The 24,218-nt window shown below is 42.7% G+C and overlaps 1 protein-coding gene across 1 annotated transcript in view; it reads right to left on the reverse strand.

The window, feature by feature from the left end:
- Positions 1 to 12,040, reverse strand: part of LOC141273417 (heparan sulfate glucosamine 3-O-sulfotransferase 1-like) — a 235,435-nt gene extending 223,395 nt beyond the window's left edge. The window contains exon 1 of the mRNA XM_073685209.1: positions 11,437 to 12,040. The gene's annotated coding sequence lies outside the window, so the exon portion shown is untranslated. The remainder of the gene's footprint in view (positions 1 to 11,436) is intronic.
- Positions 12,041 to 24,218: the final 12,178 nt, after the last annotated feature.

Consider the following 24,218-nt stretch of genomic DNA (forward strand, 5'->3'; position numbering starts at 1 on the left):
TCGATCACTTCACAGGTGCGCCAGTAGGCACATGGAATGACGCCCCCCTCACTGACGGCGTGTATTACATGCCGCTGTCAGAGATTGACAGCGGGACTTAACAGTTTAACAACCACCGGTGGAGCTAAGCTCCACCCACGGCTGTTAAAGGCACATGATGGCTGATAAAATCAGCCATCATCTGCCAGAAAAGATGCGAGCTCGCACAAAGAGCCTGCATCAAAGGCAAGGATATGACATACATGCAAATTATTCAAAGAAACTTATCTTACAAAGCACAACATATTAAATCATTCTAACAGAATATACAAAACGATTTTGTAACGTTCAATGCAACTATAGAAAAATGCATAAAATAGGTGGCAAACAAAAAAAAACAAAACACATACAGCAGAAAATAAAAAGAGTATACGTTACTTATGAGGACAGGAAAATATAGATGGTTCTTTTGCTGTATGGTTCAAAGCAGGTTTCCTTATGCATCTAGAATGCTAGAGATAGCGTGAGAATTCAGCAGAGTATGAAAATAATAAGGCTTTCCTCCTGCTTCATTCTCGAGTGAACATGTCAAATGCTGAACTTCTAAATGCCCTGGAAGAGCACAGGAGACAGTGTGCTACATGTTCACTCAACATCATACTGCATCCAGGTACTGAAAATGGCCAGTATAAAAAGTATACAAAAGATAAAATAAAATTACACAAAAAAAATAAGGAACACTTTAATAAAAAAAAAGAAAGGTTATGGCCATTACAAGAAGTTATGTAAACTACTCCAAAATTCAGATGTGTTACTTTGCTGGAACAGAATTTCTGACAGTTATTCGATATACAGCCTGACAGACACGACAATACAATAGTAGTTTGAGAGATCTGGGACCATTTAGAGTTGTTCTTGCTCAGAGGAGATGTTCCTTACAAGTACATGAAGATGGTTTTGAAGGTGCAGAAAATGAAGTATTGTCTTTTTTATACCTCAAGTTTATGGATGCAAGAAAGAATCTTTCTATATTCGACTTACTTTTTTTTTTACATATATTATGAAAATAGATACAAAGTAAGTACATTGTGGAGGGGGATAAGGAGTCTAAATCAAAGCCCTAATGGTGTGTGATCAGGAATGCCATCTAGTCAGTACAGGTTTATGATACCTAGTCATTATCCATTTGCAATAGCCCCTTTGTTAATGAGCACAAATGGGTCCTACTGATTTCATGTAACTAAAATGTACAAACCCTAAATAGTAGACAAAAAGGGAGAGAGGAAAACATGAGAAAAACCAAACCGGGGTTTGAGCTTCTGGTAAAATGATAAAATATTCTTACTTTATTTTAACATTAAAATGCTTCTAAATGGTAAAGCGAGGGATAGAGAAACATGTGGCATGGCGACGCGTTTTGAACACAATCCAACATACTTCCTCAAGGCCTGATGATCAGGAGAGGAAAAACAGTTCTCCTGGGGGAAAAAAAGATCCAAATTGCACGTAGTTGCCAAGTCCAATAGTTCAAAAATGAAGCTAAAATCCAGCAGGATGGATCCTTGATATACATGTGTTATTGAAAAGCAAAAAAAATCCAATCCCACATCATGTAGAAACAGAAGACGCATTTCATACACCATTATTACTCATTGCATAAATGTTAGCTTGTATCCATTGAATTGGAGAGAACTTGTTGATAGCTGGGGGTTCAAATGCTGAGATACCCAATGATCCCAAGAATGGGGCTCCAAAACCAATAATGGAACGAAGATGCGCATTCTTGGCCTCGGCAATATTTACTGTCAGGGGCACTGCTGACAATAGCCAAGCGCTGTGCTCTGCCATCTCCGGCAGTCCCATAGATAATGAGTGGAGAGGTGACTAAGCATATGCATTTAAACTTTAGGCCTAGACAGAATCCAGTTCTCAGAGTTCTGGAGCCTCATTCTTGGGCGGAATCTGCACTGAAAAAAAACAGCAAAATTGCAATGTGTACACACAACCTTTGGGCCATCAGTAGATTTAGTATGGTTAAAGAAGAGACATGTTTTGCAAGTTCAGCCATGAAAGTAAAAAGGATAAAGATGAAAGGAAGAGAAGTAAAACTTAGAACTTAGTTTCCCCCCTACTGATGTTCCTTTTTCATGCACAAAAAATGGACCGTTTTCATCCATGTGATCAACTATTTTCATCCACTTGAGGTTTTTAAAGTTGAAAATAGACATAAGTCTGTCAAGATTAACCTATAACCTAACATGGTGATCAAGAAGAAGACAAAACCCCCCATGGGGTGGATGATAATTGCCCCACATTAGGTAAAATATTCCTTCCCGATTCCACAGACAACAATCAGACTAGTTCCCTGAAACATCGTTCCATCACAGAAACTAGTACACATTAATTTTTTCAAGAGAGGCATCCAGGCAGTCCTTGAACTTTTTTAGTGAATCAACAATTACAATATCATGTGGCAGAGAAATCCATAGTCTTACTGCTCGTACACTAAAAGAATTGCTGCCTGTGATGATGGAGAAACCTTCTTTCCTCTAGACGTAGAGGATGTTGCCTTGTTATCGTTGCAGGTCTATGTGTAAAAAAAAAACATTATACAGATCTCTAGATGCAAAAAAAGAGATAGAACTGGATGGAGATGCCATCTTTGTGCTGTCCTTCTCTTTTACAGACCCATTCACTTAAATGTTCCTGCCTGAAAAACGGAGCACAAGTAGGACATGCTTCATACCCTATGACTAAGGACGCTTAGATGCCAGAAACGCGTTAGGTTTTATCTATTCTTGGACTCCATGTTTTCAACCAATCTCCAATAAAGTTTGCTATATATTTTATACATCGTTGAATGAATATACCGATTTTTTATTTTTTATTGTATTTTGGCTGAACTTCATCAGCAGGACAGGCACCTGCCACACAGATTTCAACTTCTGTACGGCATGGTGAGTTCATAATCCACCCCTCCCTACTAAGGCATGCTTCAGTCTTTTATTGGTCAGCAAGAAAAAAAAATGGACATGTGAATGGCCCTGTAGACTATAATCTGCACATTTGATATCTGTGGGAAAAAAAAGGATGATAAACACTGATGTGTGCTGAAGTCTTAACTCTATAAACTACTGTATTTTTTGGACTGTAAGAGGCACTTTTTCCTCCAAAATTTTGGAGTAAAGTTAGGGGTCCGTCTTATAGTCCGGATGTATGGTTGTGGATCGTTGTCTGGCTGTGGATGGGGAGGGGGGAGCGGCAGAAGAGCGGATTACACAGACAGGGGCTGTCTGCTGCGGCTAACACTGTGCCCGCCGTTAAAGTAAATGAATATTCACTGCTTCCCACGCTCATAGTCCCTCCCACCTCTATCCGCTGAAGCCGGAGGTGGAAGAACTATGGGAGTGGAGAGCAGTGAATATTCATGCTCTTTAATAGCGGGCACACTGTTAGCCACAGCCACGGCTCCTGCAGCGCTGGGACGATTGCGTATGCCCGCTACTAAAGAGCTACTTCTAGGCAAAGATGCCCTCCGTGCTGCTGCTGTGAACTACAAGGAAACTTAAAGGGGTTTTACCACAAACAAAAGTTCATTTTAATCAATAGACCTTATAATAATAATAATAATAATAATAATTTCCACAACTGGATGTGTTTAAATAAAATGTTCCTGTGCTGAGATAGTCTGATAATGTGCCCCTGCTGTGTACTGTGTAATGGCTGTGTCTGACCATGTACAGAACATGGTCTGATTATACCACAGCTCCTGGGCAGGGGAGGAAGAAAAAATAAAATAAAAGAGTACACAGACATCACAGTAGGGGATCACAAATAATTCTCCCTTTGAAGTAAAACATTATTTAAAAACAGTCAGGGAAATGTTTTATCTCTCAAAAAGAATCATTTGTGATCCCGTGCTGTAATGTCTGTATACTCTCTTTTGCTTCCTCCCCTGCCCAGGAGATGTGGTATGATCAGACCATGTTCCTGTACGGTCAGACACAGCCATTACACAGTACACAGCAGGGGCACATTTATAAGATTATCTCAGCACAGGAACATTTTATGTACACACATCCAATTGTGGAAATTACTATTATTCCAAGATCTATTGATTAAAATGAACGTTTGTGCGTGGGAAAACCCCTTTAATGATTGTGAGCTGGACTTTTCTTCTCTTGTTACAGTATCATGCACAGCTACTCAAGGGCACCTTATTTTATGTACTGTAGTCATAAAAAAAAACAAAAAAACAATGGTCTACGTGAAATCTCAGTTTTAGAAAATGTCACCCTTTTTAGTTGGGAAAAAAATCTTCCAATATTGAAAAGACTTTAGACTCTAGGAGCTGTTCGGGTGCGCATCCTGTTCTAATATTACTTTGTGTCAACCGGATCTACCAGTGGGGGAAAGAATGGGATTGGACTGTTGATTTTGCTTTAGTGTATGCTGGCTTGTACTGTTCAAAAAGCTGAAATTTAATAAAAAGAAAACCTTTGCAAGTGAAAACTCTCACTTTTAAAATCCAGAACGTGTTAACAGATAATTTGAATGTGATTAAAACAATCCCATCTGTTCTCCGTATATGTGAAAGGCTTTATTTCTATAGGACATGTGCAGAAAATATGCCATTTTCCTAAATAATAAACGTAGAAATATTAAAGAAAAGGATTTTTAGAAACACATTAACTATTGTATTACACGGACACCAACTGTCCGAACACATAACCGTACAGCACCTATCTGTGATCAGGTTCTGCCTAGATTCCCTATTACATGTTTTTTGTGTAAAGAGTTAAAGGGAATCTGTGAGGTCATTTCTTTTTGCATGCTACTAATAGTATTGTGAAATAGGGCTTGGGCAGCCCTTTCAGGATATGTAACTTTTGTGATGTACGTTGCCCCGTTTTGTTGCTGTAAGCCCCTGGAAATGTATTGTCTTGCACCGACTAGTCAAACACATGTTATTGCCAAATGAATATTAACTTCTTTCTCTGCCATAATCCCACCCACCCCTCTTCTGGTGCCACTGATTCAGTCAGACACTGCCGTATGCCCGAGGATCGCATCGCAATCCTCGGACTGGCCGTCAGCTCTTCTCACCTGAACGAGACAGCTGCATAGAAATACATGCTGTCATGCTCATGTCAGGAGAGCAGATGGTCAGTCCGTGGATTGCGATTTGATCCTCAGGCATACGGCAGTCTGACAGAATCAGTGACGCCGGTACAGAGGGGTGGGTGGGATTATGGGCGGAGGAAGGAGTTAATATTCATTTGGCATTAACATATGTTTGACTAGACGGCGCGAGACCATACATTTTCAGGGGCTTACAGGAAGACAATGGGGTAATGTACAATAAAAGTTACATATCATGAAAGGGCTGCCCGAGTCCTATTTCAGGATACTATTAGTAGTGTATGAAAAAAAAATTACCTGACGGTTTCCCTTTAAATACAGTAACTAATTTTTAGATGTGAAGTGAGTAACACCTATCAATAGAATGCATGCTTTTACACAACCTGAAAACTTGGCAAAAAAGAAACATAGAATTACAAAGAACAGCTTTGGTTTCTAGCCATATTCAACAATATATGTTCTTTACAGTAGATGCTAGTAAAAGGGAATCTGTCAGCAGATTTTTGATATTTAATCTGAGATCAGCATATTGTCGGGGCCGAGATCCTGATTCCAGCGGAGTATCACTTATTGAGCTGCTTGTTGCAGTCTCAATAAAATCAGTTGTCACGTGCCAAGTAGTTCTCCTGCTCTGTATAACCCCACCCACACGACTAATTGGCAGCTTTCTGTGTACACTGTGCATAGGTAGAAAGCTGCCAATCAGGGTGTGGGTGGGTTTATACAGAGCTCAGCATTCAGAGAACTGGTAGATCTGCAGCAGAGAAAACAATGATTTTATCAAAACTGCAGCAAGATGCCCAGTAAGTGATACATCATTGGAATCAGAGTCTCTATCCCTACATCATGCTGCTCTCTGATTACATAGCAAAAACTTGGTGACACATTCCCTTGCATTACCTGCTAGTGTCCAATATATCCAAGTCTCTCAAGAATGACTGTGGACAAAATAAGCAAGTAAGGGTCATGACACTTAAGGTGTTCAAATTAAAGATAATGAGATTATTTAAAACAGGTTTTTAGGTTAACAGAATTTTTATAAAAAAAAAAAATAATATAAAAAAGGAGAGTGATATAAAAAAAAATCTTGCAATTTCTACAATGGATACCAGGCCTTATCCTGTCTATGATGACAATGAGCCTGCTGAAAAGGTTAAAGGAACAGAAATGAAAAGTGACACCTTTATATACAGTAGTAAATGTAGGATCTCCTATTCACATTAGGTGATATTAATGGCTCAACTCTCAACAAATGTTCTTTTCCTAGAATAGAGCATCCTCGGTTTACGCTTCTATACTAGCAGTGTCTGAGTGTCTATTGCTGCTAATATCAATGTGAAGAACTAGAAATAGGAGCCCAATATTAGGCCCAGCAGCCAGAGTTAAAATTGAAGAATTGGTTTTGGGGATTTTTCATTATTTTCCCCAACATAATGTGTGGTCAAACCATTAATGTTATCTCCACCTCGTTTTACTACATCAAGATCAATATGGGTGAGAAGACGTGTTGGGCCCATATACAAAATTGAACAATTTCCTGAAACTGGAAATTACATCTTTACATTAACCATTCACAAATCATTGACCATTCATTAATCATTGACAGCTCTTTATTTTGTAGGCTGCTTCTGTTTTTTTTTCCTGCCATATCTTAACATAGGCCAGTAGTAGATTTAAAAAAAAATGCAATAAAAAAAAAAACACAAAAAAACTGCGGTGATATTAAAAAAATAAAACATTATGGAAGAGTTTTCACATTTTGAAATGTTCTGCTAATAGGCATGTATGGAACTTTATGGGGGGGGGGTGATCTAAGGGAACAAAAAACATTCCTAGACATATGTAGCCTATGGCTTCTGCAATACAGTTTATTTTAACAAGTGTAGAACAAATTTTGGGCAATCTGAACACATTTCCATGTACTGACATCATTATAAAGAAATACATTTTATGCTAAATCAAAATCTCCCTGATTGATCACTTCACTACTCCTAAATCTGCAAGGCAAAGCCTAAAATAGCATGGAAATGTGTGAAATGTAAATATGTCTCTGCAAAGTAGCATGTCATGTAGCAGGAAATACATGGGAGAAAGATGACAACTGCATAATGTTACACTTATGAGTCCTTCTTGTAAAGTACATTCAAGGGTTTCTTACTAATTGCTTGCACTCTGTTTCAGTTCTTGCCTCTCTATGCATTGCTTCTTTGTTCTATTTATATCTCTGTAATTTACATTTATAGAGCTGTGGGGGTCTTTGACATTATCTATTGTTTCCTTTATGTGCTATTTACAAGGTTTATAAACGGTGCAGATTAATATTAGAGATGAAGATCAATACTTTTGAAATCCAAATTTGCCTGGTTAGGGATATTTAAAAAGAAAAAATTGATCTGCGGCGACTAAATTTGCCATGATTTGCAGGTACTCCGATAACGTTAAAAAGCTGTAGGTAATACTCTGAGGTCTCCTAGGAATATATGCAACCTCTTTCAATCTCTGACTTCTCCATATAATTACACACTTTTCATGTATATAAAAAAAAAAAACACCATCCAAATTACCTCTCAATCATTTGTAATCATACAGACTCAGACTGACGGTGTCGCTGTTAGAGGTAACATCATCCTGCAGAGACTAAGATTAGTGTTGTGCCAAATTGTGGCCAGTGTTTGATACCAACTTATGCTCCGGCTCATTTCTTAGGTTTTGTTGTTAATGACAGAAGTAGAAGACTATTCCATCAGTCATACACATTGGTGATTATAATGTATTTGTCTCGCATAAAGTTTTCTCTGAAGACTCAAGTATGAAACCATTATGTAGATACATAGTGCTTGCAATGGTGACTTCTCAAGCCTTATACACTATATGTGGCGCTGTATGGCTCTTCGTAGAGTGCAGAGTTTTTTTCTTTATGAAGCAATGTTACTGATGGAGATATTTCTTCATAATACAGCATGATGGAACATGTCATAATTTTTTTGTTACATTTATACAGGATCTTTTTATGAATTTAGATGCAGCTATTGAATTAGTAAGTATGCAGCCCTAAACATGAACCCAATACCTTACCCCTTCCCATAACAACACTTTAAAGGGGTTGTTCACCCTCAGTGCCCTTTTTGTTCCTTCTAAAGTGGGACAATACATAGGATTTGCAATTTGGATACAGTAAAATGTTATCATTTACCTTCCATAGATGCTGTGTTGCCTGCTTATTACTGACTGTTGAATGAGGTAACTGATAACTAGGGATGAGCGGACCTGTGGAAGTTCAGGGCTCTGGTACCCTATCTGAACTTTAGTCCAAAGTTCGGTTCGGGAACTAGAACTTGAACCAGAACTCAATTGAAAATAATGGAGACCCTAACTTTGGAGCAGGAAAATTCTCTCTCTGCAACGGACGTCCCCCGGAACTCTGAACATTAAAACAGACTTCTGGGGAAAGTCTGTGTTCAGCGTTTAGCACCAGACACTAACTGTCCAGTACGAACCCCAAACGTTTAAGTTTGGATTTGCTCAACTCTACTGATAATCCATCAGTGAGCTCATTTTGAGTCCGTCGGAGAGTAAATTTTATTTGTCTCTTTCTGTGTTCCTTTCAGTTGATTTATGAAGACACACCTCATCAAAGTTGAATGTCTGTAAATGCCAATTAGTGCAACATTTTTAATTAAATCAAATGGCAAAAGTTGATTTTTTAGACCAAAAATACATGCATTTAAGTAAAAAACAAAATAAGGAATTGCTATTTGAGCAATCTCCAATCAATTCCTGCCAAACTGTAAAAAGTTGTTCTGAAAGTCCCAGTGGCACTGTCGTGGTTACCCCAAATCCCCTTTATTAGAGCAAGAGAATAAGTTAGCACAAAAAGACTCCATCAATATAGAAAGCTGAAGGACTTCTAATATAATAATGTATGGCGTGCAATAATTGCTGCACAGCTTTCTGCTGATCATACAATAAAGGACATAATACAAACGGAGGTTTATTTTATTACCAGCTCAACAAATAATGCATATGGGGAAGCAGACAAGCGGTATAATTCGTCCATTATGGTGGACTAGTTGGCTCTGCCATTTACTACCTTAATATACAAAAGATGCCCTGATGTACTGACCTGCTTTTATTCCATAATGCAACAGACAGACATTTCAATTTCATACTGTGGAGGAAAAATGTCTCTGCTCCACTTTATGACACATAATGAGGAAAGCTGCGAGGTTAGAGAAAGGAGCTTGTTTCACCACATTAAACAGAATGTGTCAAACTGGGCATTTTTTTTCAGCGTTTCAGGTAGGACAGACCTATGAGATGTACGGCCCCTGTGTGCACATATAGCATCAAATGCTCCAGACACGCCGCTGGGAATTAATGGAGCATATTCTGTGTGCTATGAACATGTGTATCAATGTCCCTGGTGCATACACGGTCTATCATGCTTATTATTTCGGATGGAAACCATTAGTGCTTTCATGAAAGATCAGTCAAATGGGAAATCCATTATATATATATATATATATATATATATATATATATATATATATATATATATATATATATATATATATATATATATAAGAATCTGTCTCTTTAGGGAAACAGCTCCACTTCTGTCCACAGGTTGTGTCCGGTATTGCAGTTCATCTTCATTCATTTGGAGCTGACAATGCAATACCACAGACAACCAATGGAGAAGAGTGGTGCTATTTTAGAAGAGAAGGAAGATCCATTTTTTTTCGAAATCTGGGACAATCCCTTTAAGTGTGTGTGTGGGGGGGGTTTGTAGACAAACCTATGAGCACATATCAAGAGAAGAAAGGTGTCTTTTTCACTCAAGACCCCACTATTGATTTTTTTTTTAATTTTTGGAAGGGATGGGGGGGTGGTCATTATAGACCATACATGCATTTTTTTGTAGGAACCTAAGGCAAGTACTTATACAATTGTGGACCCATGACAACAGATCATATAGGATATATTTGACCATCTCTCCTTATGAAACATCAATTCTGAAACTTGGTTCCCTGGTTTGGACAACACAGTAAAGTGGAGTAAATATATTATTTTAAGCTAAAAAAGTTATATGGCAAACACTTTGGAAAGTTCTACAGATATAGGTGCCTATAAACTTTCCATGCTGTATATGTTATTAGCTCCATACTATGCTGCACACATTCAAGGAATTGTATATATAAAATATCAGAATTAGCAGGGTTGGAGATTTTTTTATAAAAAGACAGCCTGAAAAAGGATAGGGAAAAAGGGAACTTTTTTTGTAAACTAGTTCTGTAAATATTTTTCCAATAGGGGGTTGTAACTAAACTCCCATACATAAAGGAACATTTATCAATTGGGCAAAGTTATTTTTAAGAAAAAAAAAAAAGTACAATATGTAACGGTCTCGTGTGACGTATCTCAGCTTATGCTGCGGAATATTACGTTGCACAGATAGGATACAATTTTGCCACATTTTTTTCCTTCTTTTAAAATCTCCATAGAAACAACAAGGTTTACACATGACCCCAGCCCTCTATATTTTACATACATATTAAAGTCACAATGATAAAAGTATCTCTAGCTATAACTCTATTTAATGCATTAAAAATAGTAAATATATACATCATTTACTGTCTGCAACAATTTGATCACAGGTTCAAATCCAATTATGAGAATATCTGAATGGAGGTTGCATGGTATCTCCCCACATCGTATCCTCATTTTGGTCACCTATCATTATTATGTATGTGTTTGATATAAAGAAATTAGATTTTGAGCCAAACTAGGGAAAGAAACTGCAGAAACTGTGCTAATGTATTAGTATTTAAAAGTAAGAGTTCTGATATAACAAAAAAAAAAAATGTACTGTCTAGTGACCATATTATTGTACTCTCTTTATCCCAGTGATGTACCATCATTCCCATCACTGAACATCTAATCAGTGCTCTAAGCTATAGATTTCATCTATTTTTACAGGTGCCCTAGAGTGAAGTTTACCAATGCCAGATGCTCTGAATATTACACGGGGCAGAGATAATTCATGTCACTATGATAACACTATATAGCTTTTATATAATATATGTGTACTGTACTATGCAATACTATAAAGAGGTGATTGCAATAAGTTGAGTTCCCATACAAGACCAACCTTGGGGCGGTAGATAAAATTCAGAAAACCTCATACAGTTCTACATAAAAAGGAACAGACAACACTAAATATTGACAATAACTTAAGATACATGTAAACAAAGGGACACAAGTGATACAAAGTAGCCACATCAGCCAGTAGGGCTGCCTAGGAGAGTACTGTACCTCTGATAGTGCCATGTAGAAGAAGGGTTGTCATTTACAAAGTGCACCCAGCTTTTTTTTTTTTTTTTTTCCAGAGAGACAGAAGAAATCAGACGACAGATCAAGAGGCTGACAAACTGTTGGGATCTCAGTCACTGTCCTCTTCCACTGTGAAGCCTATGGCAGATTCTGCTCCACAGAAATGCATTACCAGCAGCCTTCTCATGACTTTTTAATCAGTCCCTGTGACCAGAGTACAAGAAGAGAAAGAAAATAGAAAGATCTTGAATGGAATCATGCAAAAAAGAAGCAGCAGCCAATTCACTTCTTGCTTCTTTCTCCTCTGAATTCATCATCTTCTCTGCTCCTTGCAAGCTTCCAGAGAAAAGTGGTGGCAGCAGCAGCAGCAGCAGCACACTCTGCACACTCAGCTCCTGGATTTTACCAGGGCAATTGAAGCTGTTAACCAGTTCAGCAGGAGTTGTGATGTATTGCAATGCCTGATTGGAGAAATAAGGACCTCCCTATTAGTCCATCAGCATTGTTTTCTTATTGGTGACAAAGCTATTTAGCCGGCTTGTTTGCTATGTGAGCATGTCCTATGTAGATGAAAGTCTAGTAGTGCCTGCAGGTAGGAGATATGTGCTGTTCAGGGTACCCAGTGGTTTGGGGAGGGGGTAGGATACATCATTAATATCAGGCTGGCTTTATTAAAACTGTATTCTGCAAAGAGAAATGTATGACATTTTTTACTTTGATGGCAAATGTAGAAATGGTAATTTCAAGTACAACATTTATGTACAAATCTTGGTGTAGTATGTAAATAAAATCTATGTCCAGCTTGTTTTTTTATATTTTTAGCATCTGCATATTTTATTATAAGCTATGTTCATATTTCCAACCAATTTTTGTAATTGTTCATAGCTAGAAATATCTCACTGTTTTCTGCATGCCTTTACTATGCTGATCTATGAGCCTCAATGGTTGTCCTCATTTATAATAATAATAATAGTTTTATTTCTATAGTGCCAACATATTCCATAGCACTTTACAATTAAGAGAGACATGTACAGACAATAAAGACATTACAAACTAACACATAGTTCAACAGATACAGGAGAAGTGAGGGCCCTGCTCGCAAGTTTACAATCTATAAGGAAAGAGAGGAGACAGAATAGGTAGAAAGTAGTGTTGAGCGAGCACTAAAATGCTCGGGTGCTCGAAGCTCGGGCTGAGCTCACCGTGATACTCGGGTGCTCGACCCGAGCAACGAGCCCAATGTTAGTCTATGGGAGACCCGAGCATTTTGGCGGCGGCACCACCGGCAGTCTGTAGAAAGCCTAAAAAGTGCCCAAAACGATAGTGACAGTGCTCAAATGACATGGGGGCAGCATGGGGATCACCCCAGGAAGCATTTCTGACCCCCAGGTCACTGCTGTCACCAACGTGGTCAGAAAAACAGGTAATTAATTAATTGGTAATTAAACAGGTCTTCCTGTTATCAAATCTTGAATTTAACACAGTGTAGGGTTCCCTCTCCCACTGGTCATCAAGTTTGTGGTTTCTTCTTTTTCTCTTTAGCACAACTTCTCCAGGTGCTAAGGGTTCTGCTGGCGCACTCTTGTTGTACTGTGCTTCCTGCTTGTCTCTTACCCTATTCAGACTGTCTTCGACACATGCATGTACTCTCCTGTACTGTTCCTGTCTAGTGTTGAGCGAGCACTAAAATGCTCGGGTGCTCGAAGCTCGGGCCGAGCTCGCCGTGATACTCGGGTGCTCGACCCGAGCAACAAGCCCAATGTTAGTCTATGGGAGACCCGAGCATTTTGGCGGCGGCACCCCCGGCAGTCTTTAAAAGCCAAACAAGTGCCCTAAACGATAGTGACAGTGCTCAAATGACATGGGGACAGCATGGGGATCGCCCCAGGAAGCATTTCTGACCCCCAGGTCACTGCTGTCAACAACGTGGTCAGAGGTATTAAGCCACTTTTACAGGCTCACAATAAAACGTTCAAAAACGAAAGTGAAACTTTTTTCCTGTGAAATATGTTAAGGAACATCCTTTCCAGGGTAAAGACTTGTGTATAAGTTAAAATAAATGACCAAAAACAAAAATACTCCTCCACACCTTCGGCTATGTTCACAAGTAGCATTTTTTATGCGTTTTTGCACTTTTGTATTGCTTTCAACTATGACAAATGCATTCTCCGTGAAATGTCATTTTAACATTTTACAACCTTATCTGACCATGTGCTGTGTGACACATGCATAAAGTGCTGAAGAGACAAGGGAACAGCATGGGGAAGACCCCTGGAAGCATCTCTGACTTCCAGGTCACTGTCTAAAAGTGTGCCCATCATAAGTGATCCTTACCGCATCAGAAGATGCAGACTTGCAACTATCCCCATGCAAGTTCTAGTCCCAGGGCAGTGTTCAATTGTACCTCCCCCATTCCTTGCAATACAAGCTTAAGTATGCAGCCTGCCACCCACCCACCCCCAGGCTGCAATACCATACTGCTTGCTTGCTTGAACTTGAAATTGGGCCTTTTTGGCATGTGGAGGCGGAATCTGGCCACCACGTCATTGCTGTGTTGGCGGCCTGGAATCCATACTCAGTCCCCAGCCGCCCGGCGGCCGGGTGTCCATACTCTGTCCCCAGCCGCCCCGCGGCTGGGTGTCCACACACGGTCCCCAGCCGCCTGGGGGCAGCCGGGTGTCCATAAACGGTCCCCAGCCGCCCCTATTTCTCCTTGGAACATCCCCCCACACACTTTTCTTAGCCCGGCCTGCTTTAGGCAGCATTGGACGAGCCCACCAGAGAACCAGACTCCTCCGGTGGGCCCTGACTTCTCCATTGGTGGAGTTGAGAGTGCCAAGGTGAGGAGCATGATGATGATGACAGAAGTTAGCATCTGCTATGTTTTCTTTAATGCAAGTGTAAGTGTGCAGCCTGCCACCCACCCACCCCCAGACTGCAATTCCATACTGCTAGCTTGCACTTGAAATGGGGCCTTTTAGTTTGGAGGAGGCCGAAGCTGGCCGCTACCTCATGGCTGCTTCGGCAGCGAGGTATCCATACTCAGTCCCCAGCCGCCCATATTTGTCCTGGTGTGCCTTATACATAAGATTAAGCGCGTATACCAAAACATTACCTGTGCCCTCCCCAGTGCACTTAGTGGGAAGGAGAGCCTATTCCGCTGTAGTGTGTGCATGCCAAACCCATGTTCATGGTACATGCGAAGATGCCTCCCACCTTGCACCTGTCGTTGCAGACTTGCAACTATCCCCATTCAAGTCCTTGTCCCAGGGCAGTGTTCAATTGTACCTCTCCCATTCCTTGCAATGCAAGCGCAAGTATGCAGCCTGCCACCCACCCACCCCCAGGCTGCAATACCATACTGCTTGCTTGCTTGCACTTTAAATTGGACCTTTTAGGCATGCGGAATCTAGCCACCACGCCATGGCTGTGTCAGCGGCCTGGTATCCATACTCAGTCCCCAGCCGCCTGGTGGCCGGGTGTCCCCGCTTGCTCCCCCAGCCTCCAGGGGGTGGCCGGGTGTCCATACTCGGTCCCCAGCCACCCCTATTTGTCCCGGTAACCTTTCCCACACTTTTCTTAGCCTGGCCTGCTTTAGGGCAGCTTTGACCGAGCCCACCGGACTATCAGACTCCTCCGGTGGGCCCTGGCTTCTCCATCAGGGGAGTTGAGAGTGCCAAGGTGAGGAGCATGATGAGGATGATAGAAGTTAGCATCTGCTTTGTTTTGTTGTAATGCAAGCGCATGTATGTAGTAGCGGCTAGGCCTGAGGTGGTCAGCGTTTTGGCGCATATCCTACCTCCTCCGAGGATTGCTGGATGTTTTCCTGCTACTATCCAAGTTCTATGACTCCCGTTAAAACAAAGCTTCAGGTGATAAATGATGGATGAGGTAGTGGCAAAGGAGAAAGAGCAGGAGAAACAGGGACCATTCACATCAATATCAGGCCAGTCAACCAGATATGTCTTGTAGGATATGTTTCTGTAACAAAAGGAGCGGTTCGGCTACACAGTTATAGGGCATACAGTGAGTGCAATGCCTACCAAAAATTTCGAGCCACTCCAATGCCCCTTGGAAGTGATATGGAGGTCAGAGGGCCTTAACTAAACCATTTTTTCCATTTATAGCAACTGGGTCTCCTGCACACTGTTGGCCTAAGCAGTGAATGGAAGGCGTTCCAAAAATTATGTGGAACAGCAATGCCCCTTGAAACAGACGTGGATTACAGCGTACTAAAAACCTTCTACCATTATTGAGGAGTGGGTCTCCCTTAGTGTTCGCCTATGCATTAAAAATAAAAGCTGACTAAAATTAGGAGGAAATGCAAAGCCCGTTGGAAGAGTCGTGGAGGTTAGAGGTAACTAAAAACAACATTTCAATGCCCCTTGGAAGAGCTGTGGAGTTCAGAGTGGTTTAACAAGACGGTTTTAATGCCCCTTGGAAGAGTGGTGGAGGTTACAGTGGAATAAAAAGACAATATCAATGCCCCGTGGAAGAGATGTGGAGGTCACAGTAGCTTAACAAAATGGTTTTAATGCCCCTTGGAAGAGTGGTGGAGGTCGCAGTGGAATAAAAAGACAATATCAATGACCCTTGGAAGAGACGTTTAGGTGACAGTAGCTTAACAAGACGATTTTAATGCCCCTTACAAGAGCCATGCAGTACAACATATTAAAAACATTATTCACATTATTGGGGAGTGGGTCTCCCATAGTCTTTGCCTGTGCCTTCCAAGCAAAAGCTGCCAAAAATTAGGACAGAGGAACTTGCAATGCTGGCAACACGGACCACGGTCACACTGGTGGTATAGTGGTGGTGTAGGCTGAGGATAAGGAGTAGAGCAAAAAACAGCCGAAATGAGGAAGAGTATACCCATGTGTGGGTGTGAAGTGGTGCATGGGAATACACCTCCCGAAATAACACAGTGTATTTGACTTTATGTTACTCTGCAGTCATTTGGTGATGATGAGAAGTCTGGCCCAATCCAGCCCTTGTTCATTTTGATATGGGTCAGCTTGTCAGCATTGTCAGTTGACAGGCGAGTGCGCTTATCAGTTATAATTCCCCCAGCGACACTAAAAACATGCTCCGATAACACGCTAGCGGCAGGGCAGGCCAGGACCTCCAAGGCGTACAGAGCGAGTTCATTCCAAGTGTCTAGCTTGGATACCCAATAATTAAAAGGCACAGAGGAATCACGGAGGACGCTGGTACGGTCGGCAAGGTACTCCCTCACCATCTTTTGAAACTTTCCACTCCTTGTGAGAGTACCCCGCGCCTCAGGGCCTGTAAGCTGGGTGGGTCTCAGAAAACTGTCCCAGAACGTTGACAGTGTTCCCCTGCCTCTGCTGGATTGGAGTTGCGTCTCTCTCGCCTGTACGCCTTGGTTGGGCAATGAACTGTGACCTCTGCTGCTAGCGTGTTCAGATGGGAATTTTTTTTACAGTTCCGCAGCAAGGGCCTTCTGGTATTGCCCCACTTTCGTAGACCTCTCCACCTCAGGAATAAGAGAGTGAAAGTTCTCCTTGTTGCAGGGGTCTAAAAGTGTCACCAACCAGTAATGACAGTCACCCAACATTTTGACAACGCGAGGGTCACGATTAAGGCAGCGTAACATAAAGTCAGCCATGCGTGCCAGACTGGTAACGGGCAAGACTTCCGTGTCCTCACCAAGATGACGACTGACCATGCTCTCCTCCTCCCCCCTGTCCTCAGGCCACCCACGCTGAACCGACGGTATGACAGTTGTACAAGTACTACATCTACAGCGCATGATACCAGCTCCTGTTTTTCCTTCTCCTCCTCTCCCTCATTGTCCCCAAATGCACGTTGGGATGAGATGAGGCTTGGCTGTGTGTAATCACCCGCTAAGGCTTCTTGATCCATCTCATCATACTCTGGCTGCAATGCCTCCTGTTTAGTGTTGAGCAATATCTTCCGATATTGGGAAATATCGGATCGGATTGGATCGGACCGATACCCAAAAATATTGGATATTGCCGATTCCGATACCGGAAACCAATGCAAGTCAATGGGACACAAATATCGGAATGAAAATAAAGCCTTTCTTTCCATGTAGGTTAATTCTACATGAAGGAAAACAACTAAGAATAATGTAGAATGTATTACATGAAAAGCCGGCAATTCAGCAGCGGCATACACCGGTACCCGACAATTTAGAACAGAAAGAATAGAGCATCACACATAGATTAGATAGATAGAAACAGGTCAGTCACATATATAAGAAGTACAGTGACAGTGTTGCTTACTGTACTTGTTATTTAGTGTTAAAATAAAGGATTTATTAAAAAAAAAATTGGCGTGGGGTTCCCCGTAATTTTAGTCTCTAGCGGAGGTTAAGCAGATGGCTGGGGCAGATGTTTGAAGCCTGGGAAGGGGGTAATACCCACGAAGCTTCCCAGGCTACTAATATCAGCCCCCAGCTTAATACCTAGCCTTTACTAGCTATTAAAATCGGGGACCCCCAAAAAAATGACGTGGGGTCCCCCCTTTTTTAATAGCTAGCAAAGGCTAGGCAGACTGCTGGGGGCTGATATTAATAGCCCAGGAAGGGTGCCATGAATATTGGCCCCCTCCCAGGCTAGAAACACCAGCCTTCAGCCGCCCCAGAAATGGCGCATCCATAGGATGAGCCAATTCTGGCACTTAGCCTCGCTCTTCCCACTGCCCTGTAGTGGTGGCAGTGGGGTAATAGGGCTGGGGTTGATGTCAGCTTATAATGCCAGATGACATCAAGCCCAGGTTAGTAATGGAGAGGCGTCTATAAGACACCCCCATTACTAACCCCATAGTCAAAGTTAAAAAAAAACACAAACACCCAGAATAAAGTCATTTAATTGAAATAAACACACAATACTTTATTGTTCTAAATTAAACCATACTTACCATCACGCCCATTCCAGCTGAAGCCAATGTCTTCTGCAATAAAAGTAAAATAATAAACCAACATCATCCTTACCTTTCCATGGTTCCCAGGACGGCTCCAGCTCTGCTACATTCACATGACAGGCTGGAGCGCAGCCGAAAGCTGCCATCCAGCTTGCCATGCCGCAGACACTGAGAAGCGCAGGCATGCTTGCGCTCCTCAGTGTCTGGCTGTGACGGCATAAAGATGAGCCGAGGTCATGTCCAATGAACTCGGCTCACCTCATGCACGTCACTGACAGCGTGGGAAAATTCTCCTGCGCTTGCCGTGAGCGCAGGAGAATTCTCTCACGCTCACTGCAAGCGCAGGAGAATTTTCCCACACATGTGTGGAGTCTGACCTGAATATCGACGGCCTTGTTGCAGCTGGTACTCTACAACTGCTCTCTTCTGCTCACAAATCCTTTGCAACATATGGAGGGTAGAGTTCCAACGTGTGGGGACATCACACCAGTCGGTGTGATGGAAGCTGCAAACGCTGCTGCAACACAGCAAGGGCGGCGGAAGCTGTAGCCGACTTGCGAAAATGAGCTGACAGGTGGCGTACTGTGACGACAGATCTGGCAACTCGGGGTACGATTTAAGAAACCGCTGAACCACGAGGTTAAGCACATGAGCCAGGCATGGTACGTAACATAGTAACATAGTGACATAGTTTTTAAGGTTGAAGGAAGACTAAGTCCATCTAGTTCAACCCATAGCCTAACATGTTGATCCAGAGGAAGGCAAAAAAAAAAAACATGTGGCAAACACTAAACTCCACATTGGGGAAAAAAAATCCTTCCCGACTCCATACGACAATCAGACTAGTTCCCTGGATCAACGCCCTATCAAGGAATCTAGTATATATAACCTGTAATATTATACTTTTCAAGAAAGGCCCTTCTTAAATTTTAATAGTGAATCACTAATTTCAACATCATGTGGCAGAGAGTTCCATAGTCTCATTGCTCTTACAGTAAAGAATCACCGTCTGTGATTATGATTAAACCTTCTTTCCTCCAGACGTAGAAGATGCCCCCTTGTCCCCGTCTCTGGCGTCAGAGTAAAAAGATCAGTAGACAGGTCTTTGTACTGTCCCCTCATATACTTGTACATAGTAATAAGATCACCCCTAAGCCTTCTTTTTCCACAGTAAATAACCCCAAGTGTAATAACCTGTCTTGGTATTGCAGAGCCCCCAGTCCTCTAATAACCTTGGTCGCTCTTCTCTGCACCCTCTCTAGTTCAGATATGTCTTTCTTATCCACAGAAGACCAGAACTGTACACAGTATTATAAGTGTTGTCGCACTAATGACTTGTATAGAGGTAAAATTATGTTCTCCTCATGAGCATCTATGCCTCTTTTAATGCATCCCATTATTTTATTTGCCTTTGCAGCAGCTGCCTGACACTGGCCACTAAACGTGAGCGTGTCGTCCACCAATACACCCAGGTCTTTTTCAGTTACAGTTTTGCCCAGTGTTTTCCAATTAAGCATATAATTATACATTTTATTTCCTCTGCCCAAGTGCATTACCTTACATTTATCCCAATTAAAGCTCATTTGCCATTTATCAGCCCAAGCTTCTAGTTTACATAGATCCTCCTGTAATATAAAATTGTCCTCCTCTCTATTGATTACCCTGCAGAGTTTAGTGTCATCTGCAAATATTGAAATATTACTCTGTATGCCCCCTACAAGGTCATTAATAAATATGTTAAAAAGAAGGGGGCCCAATACGGACCCCTGTGGTACCCCACTGTTAACTGAGACCCAGTCTGAGTGTTTTCCATTAATAACCACCCTTTGTTTCCTATCACTGAGCCAATTCTTAACCCACATACATATATTTTCCCCTATCCCCATTGTTCTCATTTTATGTATCAACCTTTTGTGTGGAACCGCATCAAAAGCTTTTGGAAAGTCCATATTCACAACATCCACTGCATTTCCTTGGTCCAGTCCAGAACTTGCCTCCTCATAAAAACTGATCAGATTAGTTTGACAGGAACGGTCCCTCGTAAACCCACGTGTGTGATCTCGCCTCGCCTCAGGGCCGCCACCAGGTAACGGCCATTGTCACACACGACCATGCCTGGATGTAGGTTCAGCGGTCTCAGCCACAGATCTGCCTGCTCTTTCACAGCTGTCCACAACTCACAAGCAGTGTGAGGTTTATCACCTAAGCTTATGAGTTTCAGCACAGCCTGTTGCCGCTTGGCTGTGGCAGTACTGCAGTGCTTCCAGCTTGTAACTGATGTGGTGATATCTGAGATGGAGGCTGAACATGAGGAGGAGGAGGAGGAGGAGGAGGAGGAGGAGGAGGAGAAGGAGGAGCTGTACACTGTGGGGGCAACTCTGACTGACATAGGACCCGCAATCCTCGGTGTGGGGAGGATGTGTTCCGTCCCAAGGTCCGACTGGGTCCCGGCTTCCACTATGTTTACCCAGTATGCCGTCAGGGAGATGTACCGTCCCTGGCCACAAGCACTTGTCCACGTTGTCAGGAGGACTCTCCCAGTAACTGCGTTGTTGAGGACACAGCAGATGTTTTGGGACACGTGTTTGTGTAGTGCGGGGATGGCACACTGGGCAAAATAGTGTTGGCTGGGGACCGAGTACCGAGGGACGACCACTGCCATAAGGTTGCGGAAGGATTCCGTCTCCACCAGCCTAAAAGGCAGCATTTCCAACGCAAGCAGTCGTGAAATGTGCGAATTTAGGACTGTGGCCTGTGGGGCGTTGGCTGCGAATTTGCGCTTTCATTCAAAGGTCTGGGATATGGACAATTGAACGCTGCGGTGGGACGTGGACGTTGATGCTGTTTCTTGAGAAACTGCCATAACAAGTGAAGACTGAGAGGAGGGGGCATCTTTGCATGCAGTATGGACAGGGGATTGCCTTGCACGTACAACAGGGGGTTCTCTTAAACGCACAACAGCGGAAGAAGCAGTGGTGACACCCGCTGACACAGGTCGTGGACCCTGGGGTTCGCCCCACAAAGTCGGGTGCTTTGCTGCCATGTGCCTGATCATGCTGGTGGTGGTCAGGCTGGTAGTTTTGTCACCCCTGCAGATGCTGGCCTGGCAGCTGGTACAAATGGCCTTTTTGGGGTTATCAGCAGAGTCTTTAAAAAAATTCCAGACTCTGGAAGACCTACCGGTTGTACTGGCAACATCCCTCATGTTGGTGTTACGGGGAACGGTTGCCTGCCTTCTGTCTGTGGCCACCTCCCCCTGTGTGCTGCTGGCCTTGCTCTGCGTGTCCTCCTGCCACGTTGGGTCAGTTACTAGATCATCCACCACCTCCTCCTCTTACACTTCCCGCACCACGGTCCTCCTCCTCACTTCGTGGCAATTGTGTCTCATCATCGTCCACCTCTTGTGACAAATTGCCAGCGTCGCCTTCCTGTGGCCGTAGCTGTTCAAATATTTGGCCATCGCTACATGGGATCTCCTTTTCCACCACTTCAAGTAGAGAAGGCGAGGGGCCCAAATATTGAAATGGACTAGTGAACAGTGACGACACTCGGCATGGTGGGAGGAAGGAGCATCAGGGTGAGGAGGAGTATGCGGTCGAGATTCACGGCTACTAAGACTTGACCATGTGGAAGACAGACCAGAGGTGGTGGTGCCCAGGTGACTGGAAGTATTATCTGATATCCAATTAATAACCTGTTCACACTGATCAGTTCGCAATAGTGGTGTTGTTGTGTGCTTCCATAGTAATTCGGTCAAGAACTGGGAGCGAGAAGATGTGGCTGTTGGTTGTGGCACATTTTCACCTTGGCCACGGCCCCGTCCTCTGCATGCACCATCACCAGAACGTCCAGTTCCACGTCCCTTGCCACGCGCCTTGCCCATTGTAAATTAAGTAAAATAGCTTACACTCGCACAATCAATGGCAAAAGGGTAATAAAAAGGATATTTGAACCATGGAAGAGGAAAACCACAGTTCTAGTTCTCTGGCCTACACCAGAATCTTTTAAACAGATATATTGGTGTCTGAACAGTCAGCGAGACACTCAAACTGTTTTTTTTATGAAAAAAAGGCAAAAAAGTGGATAATACAGAGATTTGAACCGTGGAACTGCAAAACCACAATTCTAGTTACCTGGCCGAAACCAGACTCTTTTAAACAGATATATTTGTGTCTGAACACTCACAGACACGCTCAATTTTTTTTTTTGGGGGGGGGGAATACCAAAATGTTAATAAGATGGGTATTTGTACAGTCTGACTGAGGAAAAAAAAAAGAGGATTTAGATGAAAAAAAAAAGTTTTTTTCCTGGCCCCTGACACCTGGGGCTAAGTCTAGCAATTTGAGCAGCAGCAGCACACAGGACTGTAAAGCAGTGTTTGTTGGTATAACCACTCTGTCTCCTATACAGCCTGCCTGCCTGATATCTGGGATGGATATTAGTCCTCAGAAGGACTGTTTGTTTGATTTTGCAGGCTTTAGAGACCCTACACTACCTATTTCGCAGTATAAATCTCTCCCTAGCTCAACAGCACTCTCCCTACACTGTCTGATCCGGAGCGACTGTGTCGAAGATGGCGGCGCCCGGTTTTAAATACTCGAGGTGACGCTGTGCGGCCAGCCAATCACTGTAATGCCCACAACCAACATGACTGAGGCATTACAGTGACTGGCTGGCAATCCCTGCATGTTCATTAGCTCTGTAAAGAGCGCCAAACAAGCAGGGCGGAGACCCGAGCTCCCGCCCGAGTAACCCGAAAATGCTCGGTGCTCACCGAACATCCCGAGTAGTGAGATGCTCGGGCGAGTACCGAGCAGTGTCGAGCATGCTCGCTCAACACTAGTAGAAAGTACTTGTCATGTATGGTCTAGACATCATAATAAATAGAGCATCTGGCTTCGGTATTGGCTCACACAAGGCAAGGTTTTAGGGTAAGTGCCCATGATCAGGAATAGCGGCGTTTTGGACGCAGCTCACCTGCGCTGAGTCCAAAATGCTGTGTTCTGCAATACAAGCACAGTTGATGGGATTTATAGAAATCCCATGCCCACTGTGCTTCTATTTGATGCCGCGTAAACTCACCGACGGCACAGGTTTACGAGCCGCAGCATGCCAATTTCTGTTGTGGAGATGCTAGTCTGCGCAACAGAAATTTCCACAATAGAATGTATTGGATGCAGTAAATCTGCATTGTTCAATGAACACATACGGATTTCTATTTGTGGTTAGAACACAGCGTTTTGGATGCAGCGAAAATACTCTGCTTCCAAAACGCTGCTATATCATGATTGTGAGCACATACCCTTAATACTAGAGACAGGATAGGACCGTCCTGATTGGGTGTACCTTGTCGCAGTGGGATAGCTTTTATGCTTTTTTGATCAAAACAGTGTTAACTAAGTACCCTATGCCCTATGTTATTTACATCCAGAACGGCCATGAGAATGAAATTAGAGAGTCGGCACATGCACCGCCACCTCTCCTTTTGCTAAGGGTAGGGTCACAACAGCGTATTTTCTCTCATCCGAGAGAATTGGTCCAGTTGCGCAAATCACACTCTGATCAGTGTGAGCATAGTGGGATCTGATTCTCTTGGATGAGGAGAAGATGGAGAAAAAAAATGTCCCCATTCTGTGAGGCCGTGAAAATTGAACTGCACTTGGATATTCATTGAATTGCATGGTCGAGTGCGATCCGAATATCGGATCAAACTCGGGAAATGCAGCTATTTTTTTTACCTTGGACAAATACTGTCTGGGGGAAATTATCTGACATAAAATAACAATGGTCTCAGTGTGATCCGATGTTTTGCCAGATTATTCTTGGGCCGAAAATATGGTTGTCTGCTTTTTCAG

The sequence above is a fragment of the Phyllobates terribilis genome, unplaced genomic scaffold, assembly GCF_046119375.1.
Source record: "Phyllobates terribilis strain yellow unplaced genomic scaffold, ASM4611937v1 Scaffold_5__5_contigs__length_657084704, whole genome shotgun sequence".
Classification (NCBI taxonomy): domain Eukaryota; kingdom Metazoa; phylum Chordata; class Amphibia; order Anura; family Dendrobatidae; genus Phyllobates; species Phyllobates terribilis.